We start from the raw sequence: 12495 nt of genomic DNA on the forward strand, positions 1-12495 counted from the left end.
CGAAACAAAAGGAAACCTATCAGGATAAAGTGCAAAATCACCTTGAATAACTTCCTAGGAGCGAGAAAACAACTCCAAAAGGTTCTGAAACACCTTAGCACTTTAAAATCATGGCGTGGATGTTCAAAAACATGTTAATGCTCAAAAGGTCTACACTTAGACAAAATTAGGATCATTTAAAATCTCAACTTTACGTGCTTGATCCTATAACTTCAAAAAAACCCTAAACGACAATAGGCATGATCAAAATTCCGAGACTCGGGCATGGGAAACTCAAAATTGCCCACTATGCTGCCAAAAACCTACACTAACCAACGCGGAAAGCAAGAAAAGAGGGGGTCCCCATTTGCAATGGGGCGATGTGTGAAAAGGTCACAACATTCCCTTACCCAAATCTGATGATATCCTGATCTCAAGTCAATTTTTCGAGAAGTAGCAAGCTCCATGCAACTCATCAATCAGCTCATCAATGCGCCGAATAGGGTATCGGTTCTTGATGGTTCTCTTATTCAAAGTTCTATAATCTATGGACATCCGAAGAGTACCATCTTTCGTTTTAACCAATGCCACTGATGAAGCAAAAGGAGACTTACTTGGATGTATATGGCCCATATCCAACAACTCTTTAATGGTCTTTTCAATTTCATCTTTCATCTTTTTCGGATGCCTATATAGTGTAATCATTACGGGTTTGGCACCCTCCTCAAGCTCAATGATATGCTCAATACCCCTATCAGGAGGTCTACTTGGTGGAATAGCACTAAATACCTTGGGGTGTTTAGTCAACAAGCTCTGTATATCAGGTGCATACTCAACCTTTTGCTGCTTTGTCTATGTAGGCATTATTCTACATGCTGTTGTCCACTCGAGCTGATCATGGTGAATTAATCTCTCCATTCTCCTAAAAGAGATCATTCACAAGCTCGTTTCTGTGATTTCTTTGAGCACATGCTTCCTTCCATTCGTCTCAAATCGCAGCTCCATATGTTTTACAATGAGTGTGAGTTCCTCAATAGCATGAATCCAGGTCATCCCAAGTACTACATCCATATCTCCCATATTGACTACATAGAAATCAACCTTGAATTCAGTCACTTAGATGCATAGGGAGACCAGTAATCATCTTATTATAGGTGAGGGCAAAACCATCAACAACTCTCATACGAACTCCCTCAAAATTTGTGTCTGAATCCCACGTCTAGTTACCAACTTTTCATCAATGAAGTTGTGTGTTGCTCCTGTATCAAAGAGAGTGATGACTCACTGCCCTGCTATGACTCCCCTCATTCGAAAAGAACCCTCACGATGCAAGGAAGTGATGCACATGGTAGTCCTCTTACCCTCTGACTTAGTTTCAGACACTTCTGAAGCTTTTTCTGATTCTACATCCTCATGATCAGTCTGCTGGTCTGAAAAATCAGAGTTATCCTCATGCTCATAAACCCATTCCATCTGCTTTGCCTTAGCTTTGGGTCTCATGGGACACTCATGATCAGGTGTATAGGATGCCTTACACCAAAAGCAAAGTTTTTTCCTCAAATCATTTAAACTTTCTTGATTTCTGCCCATTGGAAACTTGTTTTTGAAATCTGATTTCTCATTCTTCTTTTGCGGGAATTTACTATCTTTGTTGGAAGAAAATTTAGATGGAAACTTACTTCTAGGTGCTGCAAGCTCCATACTGCATGCTTTCTTCATGGCTTCCAACAATGTAGGTGGGTCGAATGCCTTAACCCAAAATCTCAAAGGCGCCAATAATCCTTCAATGAATAGTATAACTAGCCTCCTTTTTGAAATGTTAGGCACCATCTCCGCAAGCCTCTGAAATTCTCCAATATAGGTCTCCAAACTGCCAACTTGTTTCAGATGTGCCAATTCTCTGAAGTACATTTTCGGATCCTTACAATCGAACCTCTCTATCAACCTATTTGTGAATTCAGCATAGGTGGTGATGTGATTGTGGCCAAGCGTGACTAATCCATGATACCACCATTCATGAGTAGCACCTTCCAAGTGTAATGTGGCGAACTTGATAGCATCCTCTTTGGGCATCGGCCTGAGTGACAAATAGTTATCCAGTTTTTGCACCCATGCTTTCGCTGTACTTTTGTCACTCCCATCAAAGTAAGGCATGTTGATCTTCCCCAAAGTATGCTGATAATCAGTCCGCGCCGGAGTGTGGTAATCATTCCTCCCACCGTTCCTTCTACTCCTTTGGCTCATAAACTGATCAAAAGACCACATATCTCTCAAGTCAGGAGGCAGAGTAGTATACTCCAAATATGCTTGCCGAGCTTCATCAGCATAAGGTATAGGGGCAGCAACCTGCAGTTGTTCTTCACGTGGAGTGAAAGTAGGAAAAGTGGTCTCGTGACGGATCCTCTAGTGTAGGCATCACGCTGGTTGGCTGTTCTATCTCTTCCTTCTACTTCATTGTGGTTACCACTCCTACTGTCTTCCCCTGAATTATTTGTTTGCTGTGGTTCAGGTTGCTGAGTATGGTGTGTTTGTTCCATCCTTCCAAGCAACTGTGACATCATGTCAATCATGGTATCGAATTTCCGTTCGATTCTTGCATCCTTATCATTCTCGGCCATGTTCAGAGCTTCCTTATCTTTTTCTTTCTTTTTCAATACCTCTGAAAATGTGTCAACTCCAGGTACCCGTGGAATGTGATATTGCTGCCTTTGTTGTTCCCCGTTGTAGTACCTTATTTCTCTTTCATTCATCAATCACAGGATGGCAGGATCTTGGCTCTGATACCATTGAAATATCCCTTGTACTAAAATGACTGAGGACAGGGAATATTTTACTGTCCAAACTGCGTGTTATGCTGTTTAGAGATTTGCGTGTTATGCTGACAGATTTTTCAGTTTGGTATGAAGATCATCACACATGAAAATCTTATGAATGATCAACTTCTAAATGACTCTTCTTGGTTGATAGTTAACTAGAGATGCATATACAACTATCTAATGATGAAATTTATAAGTTTAGGCCCAAAAATCATGAACAACAAACTGACATTATAGCAAACAGTTATCATACACCCTCAGAAAATCATGAATGAAGATGCAATCAATACTCCTTCCTTCTTATTTCATATGACTATCAAATGGGACATTACATTGGCAACAATGTGATCAAATACATTGACTGCTATCAAGAACCCCTTATCAGACTTTCTGAAGACAAATGACAGCAAGTAACTCATACATTCAGACTGAGATTACAATGAACTAGTAATGCCAAAAGAACCTGGAGTTTAGCGCCTTGAAGAAGCAAGCAATATCATGAGCTATGGTGCCTCCAATGAGCCAATTCGTCCTCCTTCACAAATCGCCCGTGCTGCTGTTAATGTGGTCTGATATATTCATGTATGTCAGCTGCAAGTCCTTTAATCTTCTCCCAAAATATCGCCCTTCCTCCTTAAGTTCAGCGCTGTCCTTATTGATGAGTTTTGATGCCGAATTGGAGTGATATGAACAAAATCGAAATATGGGGGCAGATTGGTACGATTTTGCCTTAAGACTGAAATTTCTCCACAAAAAACTTCCAAATTGCCTCAAGGTGAATCGCCTAATCTCTCCAAAAATATTGCTGACCTCAAAAGTGGAATTTGATGCTTCAATGCAGAGGAATGAATAAAATCGTGGGTTTGGGGTTAGCAGCTCGATTTTACTTTAGACTTGAGATATGATCAGCAAGCTCACAATTCACCCCCGATGCTCCTCCAATGAGATTGACTATCCTTTCTTAATCAAAATCGATATGTAATGGACACTAAATCTGCCAATCTGAAAATTCAACGAACTTCGTCCACCATGGCATATAGCAAACTCAATAGGCACACCTAGGAAGACTGATATGTCTCCCTCTCTCAACAGCAACCCCTCGGAAGATCTCTCACCTCCTTAGTTATGCTAACCATCGGGAGGTTTCGTTCCCAAATAATTGTTTGCAGAAAACCCTTCAGCTCCACAAGTCTACACAAGAAGAGATATTCACAACAACTGATGCTCAACAATGAACCACCTTCCTCTATTTATTCTTCTCATATCCAATCATGTGATTTCTTCTAGAAGATTTCCTTCTTATCCTGTAGGTACACTTTTTTATTTTATTACACATTAATTTAATTGCACTTTTAAAATATTATTAAATTATAATTAAAGTGCACACGTCTCACAATACATGTAATCTCCTTATTTCGTCATAACATCAAGTAGACATGAAATGTGAAGCCGTGAATCACTGCAAAACAACCCCCTAATCAATCCTCTTGGCCTACGAGGGTCAAGTGATAGGCCAATCCTGTGAATATCTGCGTACTAATGAGAAGGGGACATTACATTCTTCTTCGTAAGGATGAAGTGAGGAAGAACTGAATGATATTTACAAGTCTGATCTATAGTAAACAGCCAAGCATGTCACTCATAAAACTGATTCTTTGCTGCTGTTTGCACTTCAAAAATCACAGTGAGTTGGCAATGAAGACTTGATTTTAATTTTCTGGTTTGTTACAATTGTAACCCACTCTGTCAGCCCTCCAATATGTTACTTCCACTTCCGAACAACCACCAAAATGGTACAGCCTGGCAAGCAGGCAGCTCCCTTCAGGAAACACTTCAAAACTTTTCCAATTTCTTCTTAAAACTTGCTGCAACCTGTTCTGGATTAAACACGGAGTCTTCACTTGCACATACCACTTGTAAAGTGGAATAAACACTGACTTTGGCACTACCAATCAACTCTCCAAAGAGGTCGACCTAGCAAGCAGGTAGGTCACTCAAAAATTTAATCAAACAAGCACCAAACCCTTCGGGAATTTCCAAACAGCTTGGAAATTTACCGTAATCTGCTGATATCAACTAACTCTTGCAGTCCCAATTTGTAAGATGTAGATTCATGTGTTTCTTTGGCCCCTAAATAACCCAAAAAGGGGTCAGCCTAGCAAGCAAGGAGCTGACTCAAAAAAACAAAAATATTCAAACTCCCTTAAATCTGCTGCAAACTTAAACTATATTTCTGGTGTAGACAAGTCTAGATGTCTTTTAGATGGAGTTGCATAAAAAACCCTTTTCTTAGCTACCAATGAGCGAAAATAGGGGCTGTCCTGGCACACAAACACCTCACTCAGATTTCAACCAGCAACTCTTCAAAACTGAAAATCTTTGAAGCTCCAATGAAACCCCTGCTATAAGATTTCCCTTGCAAACTCTTGGTTGATCTCCCACAACTACAAGTGTGTTTGCTAATGGAGGTTTTCGTCTCCACAAGCAGCTAAACCCTAAACCAACAAACTCCTAAAGGAGGCAAGAGTGAAAATAATGAAAGGAAACATGTCTCCACTCTCTCACAAGTTGCCTTCATATACTTTTCCAGAGGTGTGCCCTAATTAGGGTTTCCTTTCCCCTCCTTAAAATATCTTATTATTACCTTTTTAATTTTTGAGATAAATTAGTCTGATAAAAATCCTTCACTTTAATCTTTAAGTAAACTCATTCTCTCTCCTCAAGGGTGGCTAGCAAGAAGGCACCTCACTCTCTCACTAGGCTTAAGTCACTTTTAGGAGGTGTTTTGTTTGATTTTAATGTACTTTTAAACTGGCAACTTGGTGATAATATAACTGTTAACCGATTCCATCAAGTTTACTCTAGAGTGCCATCTGAAACAAGAGAATAATCACCAAATCAAGTGTCGTCTATCCGTATCATTAGTCTACGAGGATTCATTAATAGACTAACCTTGAATATTGAATTGGCTAGGATGAGGGGACATTACACAACACAACAAGCGCCTGGCCTCGTTTGGCACCTAGCATTCACTTTGGCATTTCACTCACTTTGTAAATTAATCATTGTATTCATTTAGCTCATCCAAGGACCAAGACCCTTGTTTGTTTTTAGAAATCTATTAGGACAAAAACCCTCATTCTTCATCATTAGCAATTCTATATAGGAGTTGCTTGGTGTGCTGATTTGGAGATTTTGTGTACATTTTTCAGGTTTTGGCAAAATGATATATGCAAGAAAATCATAGATCACTATTGTTGGAGCTGATTTTGATCATTCACCTTGAATGCCACACTTGGAGAGGTCATGACGATTTTTTTTTGTAGATTTATAGGATTTGCTTGTATTGGGGGTCATTTTTTGCATGATTGGAGGTTGCCACACCATTCCTAGAGGGGGTGAATCAGATTTAGGCAAGTTTGGAAGGGCAAATCACTTGTGAGGAGGGGCAATCAACTGGGGGACACTCCTTTTGACATTCTAGGGCATCAATTAACCTTTTTACACCATTTCTAGTATCATTCTAGGGCAGATCTGAATTGGAGAAACCTTAAAATGTTGGTGCAACACTTCATACACTCATTTCCAGCCCTGCCGCAGTCATTTCCACATATCAGGTTGTATAGCAGCCATACAGGTTCGCATTGGCTGCAATAATTTAGATTTGATCATTGTTTGTTCAATTTTGCATGTTGCATGAAGATTTGTCAATTTAATAACCTTATAAATGTTGTTTCAGCATTATTTTATCAGCATCATTATTTTGCCATTGATTAAACTTTATATCATGGGTTTTGGTGATGATATTTGTGCTGTTACATTTTCCTACCTTTATTTATCAAGTGCAATATTTAGATTTGATTAACTTTGGTCACAAGGGTTACACATTTTTAGTTTGAGGGTTTGAAATAAGTAATTTCAGTTGTTTGTATTAACTACCAACACTTTATTTATTTTCCAGTTTGCTGTTTTTAGTTGTTCAATTACTCAGAAAACTGAGCAAATACAAAAATCATAATTTGTGGACATTATAGTGGTATCAAAACTAAGATAGCCTGCAAGGTAAGATCTAACAAGTTTTATCTAGCCCAGTGATGAGAATTCAGTGTATCAAGGAAGGAAAGTAAGGGATTTAGAAAAAGAAGAAATAGAAGAAGAAGAAATGGCTGAAAGAGGTAAACGGTTCTTAACAAATGATGTGAAGGCCAATATTCAATACAATGACATTGTTAGCATGAGTCAAGAACAACAACAAATGATAGATCTTATGGCACATTCGCTTTAGACAATGCAAAACTTAAATGGTACCAGGGCTATATATACTCCTATAGGCTAACATAGTGACATAGCTAATCATAGAATCGTAGTGGGCTCCACACCTAAGCCATCTCTACCCGCCAAAATACCCTCCAAAATACCCTAGAGAAATTAACCAACTAATATGCAAATAGAGAATTTTTTTTAAAACATCATCTACTAATGCAACACATAGAACTAATATTCTTGCATTAAACAACCATAACATAGTACACAAGTAGAATTAAACACAATTCAATAATTATCTTTCCCTAGGATATCTCAACGCCATTACTTTTAACATCATCAAGAACATATCATTATGATTACCACCATAATCCAATGCATTCTAACACAACTAACATTTTCTCTTTTCTTATATATATATATGATCATCCTCTAATCTAACTATCATGATTACATTCATGCAAATGCCATTAAACCCCCTTGAGACTCATTTTAAGAACACCAATCCAAATGTTCCTAATACCCATTCTCTTTATCTAATGTCATCATTAATTCCATTTCTACTATCATCTATCACATCCCTACTCCATTACTTAATAGCAATAGGCATTCAAATAACAATAGCTACATAACCATTCCAAGAGATAAATACAATAAGGAACAACATCTTTTCCAACTAGATCATATACTCAATTCCCATTTGAAGCTATCTATAGCAACTCATATAATCATAATTCCAATATCTTATTTCCATCAAAGACCAATATCCAAGATACATTAAGAAGTGCAACAATACTACAACATCATATCCTAATACAAAAGTCATGATCACAACTATTACATCCCTTTCCTTCGCATATAAATACAAGATCTCACTACATCAAGATATATAGTTATCCTTCTATGAATACAACTATCTTATAAAACTTGCTATTACAAATGCCAAATGAATCATATTACATCATTCTGCTACAAGATTCCCTCCATAAGCTGAAGAGATAAGTAATCCACATCCATGCACATGAGCATCCTACGAAGAACATCCCAATGGAAGAAGGCATCAAACCACCCAACCATGTGGAACCAAAGGAACCACCCCCCGTGCTAGGAGATGACACAAGGTCCCACACACACTCTAGACCTAGGATGACACCTAACAATCAAAGGACTTCCAACGATACAATCACCACAATTGAAAAGCAACCACACCTATACAATAAGCCAAATCACAACACATGGGTAAAACAAAACCATAAAACCTCTAAAGGCTAACCAACAACAAGGCATAAGGAACTAGGATCTACATGTAGGGAAGAGTGTCATCACATGCTATCACCAACAATAAAGGATATCCTAGAACTCAGTCTCGGCATCCGTGATACACATGCGGAACTGTCTCAACCTTTGAGGAAATCAAGGGAGTTTGGTTTATCCGGTTACGAAATCTTCCCGTACCTCATCCTAAGACTAAACAAGTACTCCAGGCCATGAGAGGGGTACCACAACATCAATTATTATCTTGTCTTATTAAGATGAATTACTACTACCCATCCCACCTAAGATTAATTATTTAGATTATCACTTGATTAAACAATAAACTTCCAATGAGCTATTCCAAAAGTCTAGACTTGGCTCCTATCACAAGGAATCCTAGTAGTCCATTCCTCATGACCTCGGCAGACTCATGGAAGCCCACTCTCCCTAATCATGCTCCTAGGCCTTAGGGTAACAACATGCTCATAAACAAGAACAAGGGCTCTCAAACATAACCCAGATAACCAAGGTTTTCCAATCACAAAATGAATATCAATAACAATGCATAATAATGCCAATAACATAGCCTCTTAGGCAACATGAACTCTCACAGCATCACAAATGTCAAACATATCAAAGAACCCAAATACCACAAGGTATTATTCATCTTGCTTATCACATAATAGTGCAAACAATCAATTCCAATCAATAATGTAGTCGCAGATCACCATAGGACACTAAAATAACACAAACATCCTCTGGACTGTCAAAAAGATCATCTGAAAGCCAAGAATCTGACTCAAAAAGCCAAGAACTATCACAGAAATCAAATAAAGCAGTCTAGCACATTCATGGACTAATACAATGCTTTTGTAAAGCAGTTTTGCGCTTATGAAGACTAGAACAACGCTTACAAACCATAGAGTAGTGCTTTCATCCTTTTCTGCAGTGCCTTTAACACATCCTGTAGTGCATTAGGCATACAGTGTGGCACATTTGTGACACTGCGTAGCGCTATCACGACAAACACTAGCGCATATGCAAGGTAAACCAGCGCATACAAAGAAACAACACATCTGTAATGGAGTTTAGCGCATTTGCTCTAGAACTCTAAAAATGGGAAATGAAAGACTTACGATTCGAACCAGAACACAACGGAACCTCCATTACGACATCAAATAAACTCAAAAGGGGCGCAAGCAACATATAATCTCAAGAAACATAAAAGGAATAAGATAGCCAAGGCCTCCCGAAAACTACCACATACAGTTGTAGGTATAACTCTTAGAGACGCACAGGAAACGTCACCCGACTCCAAAGGTAAAGACACCAATCAATATGTTCACAAAACACAGACGAATCATAGTGTCCGGAACACAAAAACCATTACATCCGATACATGGCAATACACAAAGTAGCAAATACAACGAATACATTCACGATGAACACCAATAAATAAACTCTATGGCACACTATATTTTTCCCCAATATTTTATAAATGTATTTACACAAAAGATTATGCAATAGCGTCTATTTTACCTTGCTTGGCAAACAATCTCTCTCAGGCACGAAGCAGACAAAACTATTCAAATGAGAAATGCAAAAGGACGAATTCCTCCAACCTAGCAGTAGAAGAAAGGTCTATGGAACTCTGATGAAGTGTAAAGCCAATCCAAGCAATTCCAAAATCCAAATCTTCAATCAATCGCAAAATGCATCCAAAAAGCCAACTCGGGCAAATACACAGAAAACTCAATATATGGAAAATCATTCAAAAACTATAGAATAGGTCGGCCACTCAAAATAATCTATTAAAATATATTTCATACCAACCCTCTCAAATACCAAGGTAAGAATATAAAATAATATTTAATTAACTTACCCCAATATTCTCAACCAATAGTAAAATAGGGTAGGTAGGGTATATTATAGTTAATTAACCCAAATGGGTAAAAAGGGAAATAATAATATAAATAACCAATAATTAAATAAACCATGGGCACAATAAAATATAAAAGCCTAATAATAAAATAACCAAGGTTAATATAAATAAATACCCAAATTAAAGCCACAACTATATAAATAAACAATAAATAATAAATATGCCAAATAAACATTAAATCAATAAATAAATATTAATAAATCGCCCATTAATAATTAAATATCGTACATTAAATTAATTTAAACATTAATAAACTATATTAACTAATTATTAATTAATTAAATAATCAAATACTCACGACGCCACAAGACAAACTAACATAGAGTCGAACATTGCCACACAAAACTCTAACCACTGACTCAAGCCAAGACATTGACTGACAAGGACATCGACTTAAGCCTAGAGTGTGTAGAAGAAACTCATGCCATCTCCAATCAACTTGCCATTGGGATGAAGACATGCTCATCCCTGTGAGACTAGGTGGAGTCGATGTTTGGTACCTGCAAACCTGTCATCACTAATACATGCATGACAACATATACAATAACATATATCATAAATAATCAGGTAAGTGAAGAGAATCACAACATCATATCATTCTCACAATGAGTGATATGACATTGTTTCTATCACAAATACAATAGTAAGATAGTCACGATAATCATAGCATCAACTCATCCCATATAATCATGAAATGGGGTTAGTACTATCAATCTCATAAGCATTACAATCCATCCATGGATAATGAGTGCATATAAATCATCAAATATAAGTCCATCTGTCATAATAATCAAGGATATGTCACCATCCTAAGGGTGTCGTCATTGCCTACCTTGCTGAGGATTCGATTGCTGAAGTGTTTGGAATTCCACGTGGAGCAGACATGAAGGATATAACTAAAGATGAATATGAAGACCGATATAAGAAGAAAATGGATGCGTGTAAGACCATGGTGAATAAAGAGTGGATGATCGAGCCGAGGCCTCATCATTCCAAGGCTCCCAAGACACTCGTGCACTTATCATCACATTCTTTGTCAGGACCAGATTTGGTGTCTTTACTCCCTCCAAAAGGTGGAGAATGAGGAACACTTCATTTTCAGATAACACTTCATTTTCAGATGCCCCATTTACTATAAGTTTCGGGACAAGATTTCATAGCCTCTATGGGGACTTAGGCAAAAATCTATCGGCTTTCTTTAGATATTTAGATCAATGGTTCTTGGCTTTTTTATTTGTGAGGCTATCACCATCTAGTGTGTAGGGATTCTAGAAGCTCTAGAGCCTCCATGTTGATCGCCTTTTTCTGCATCCTACCCAATGATGGGCAACGCAAATCAGTCTTTGGGTACCAATACTTCACATGTCAGAGTTGATAGATTAGCTAGGCAACACTTCTATAAACACACCCTTAGTGCTTTGATTGCTTAGATTCCTTAGTCCATCTCCCTCAGCATTATGGCTTCGTTTGTTCTTGTTGGCATTACTTAGCCCCATTTCAGTGACATGGATCTATTACTTACTAGTTGCTCCCTAGACCATAGGGGTAGATTTATGTTATGAGCTCCTTTTCTACTATGGGCGCTACACTAGCCTTGGATGTTATTACTTCCTCTGAGGGTATCGTAGCATGGCCTTTTGACCTTCGATACTCCTCGACAAGCATAATCTCTTATAGTGATAGATGATGGCTCAAATGACTCCTTCACTTCAGACTTAGACAAGAATATTTGATGAGATTTCCTTCCAATCTTCATCAACATATGTTTTTGGGGCTCTCATTTTCTCTTCATTGCTATTTGTATTGCTATTTGTTAGTACATAGTGCTTTAGTTTATCTTATTTTTCTTTATTGTTTTTGTTCTAAGGTTCTCTCCTATAACTTTCTAATTTCAATTGTTCTAACCTCTACTCCCATTGACCTACATTTGGTTATTTGTGGACATTCATGTAATTTCTTTCTTTGTTGAACATTGTGTCGTCAGTATTAGGGAATTAAAGCAATGGCATTTCTAAGTTTCTAACTATTGATTCTCTTGGTAATACAAAAGAATTCTTGTTGATAACTTGCATCTTTTGAACAATGTGTCTTTGCTTTTATGGAACTAAAGTAATGCCATTTATTGCATAAGATCTAATCTTGGCTGTTTTAAGCAAGTCATGAGCATCTTGCACTTCTCATATTCCTGCATTAGCTAGAAAGTTTGCAGCTTTTTTTGCTTCCCAAAAGTTGTGTAGGGAG

At 37.7% G+C, this 12495-nt stretch overlaps 1 protein-coding gene across 2 annotated transcripts in view; it reads left to right on the top strand.

Moving 5' to 3' along the window:
- The window catches only part of LOC131073324 (phytochromobilin:ferredoxin oxidoreductase, chloroplastic), a 203512-nt gene that overhangs the window by 44986 nt on the left and 146031 nt on the right, over window positions 1-12495 (top strand). The window lies entirely within an intron of this gene.

This window comes from Cryptomeria japonica, chromosome 9 (genome assembly GCF_030272615.1).
Source record: "Cryptomeria japonica chromosome 9, Sugi_1.0, whole genome shotgun sequence".
Taxonomy (NCBI): Eukaryota; Viridiplantae; Streptophyta; class Pinopsida; order Cupressales; family Cupressaceae; genus Cryptomeria; species Cryptomeria japonica.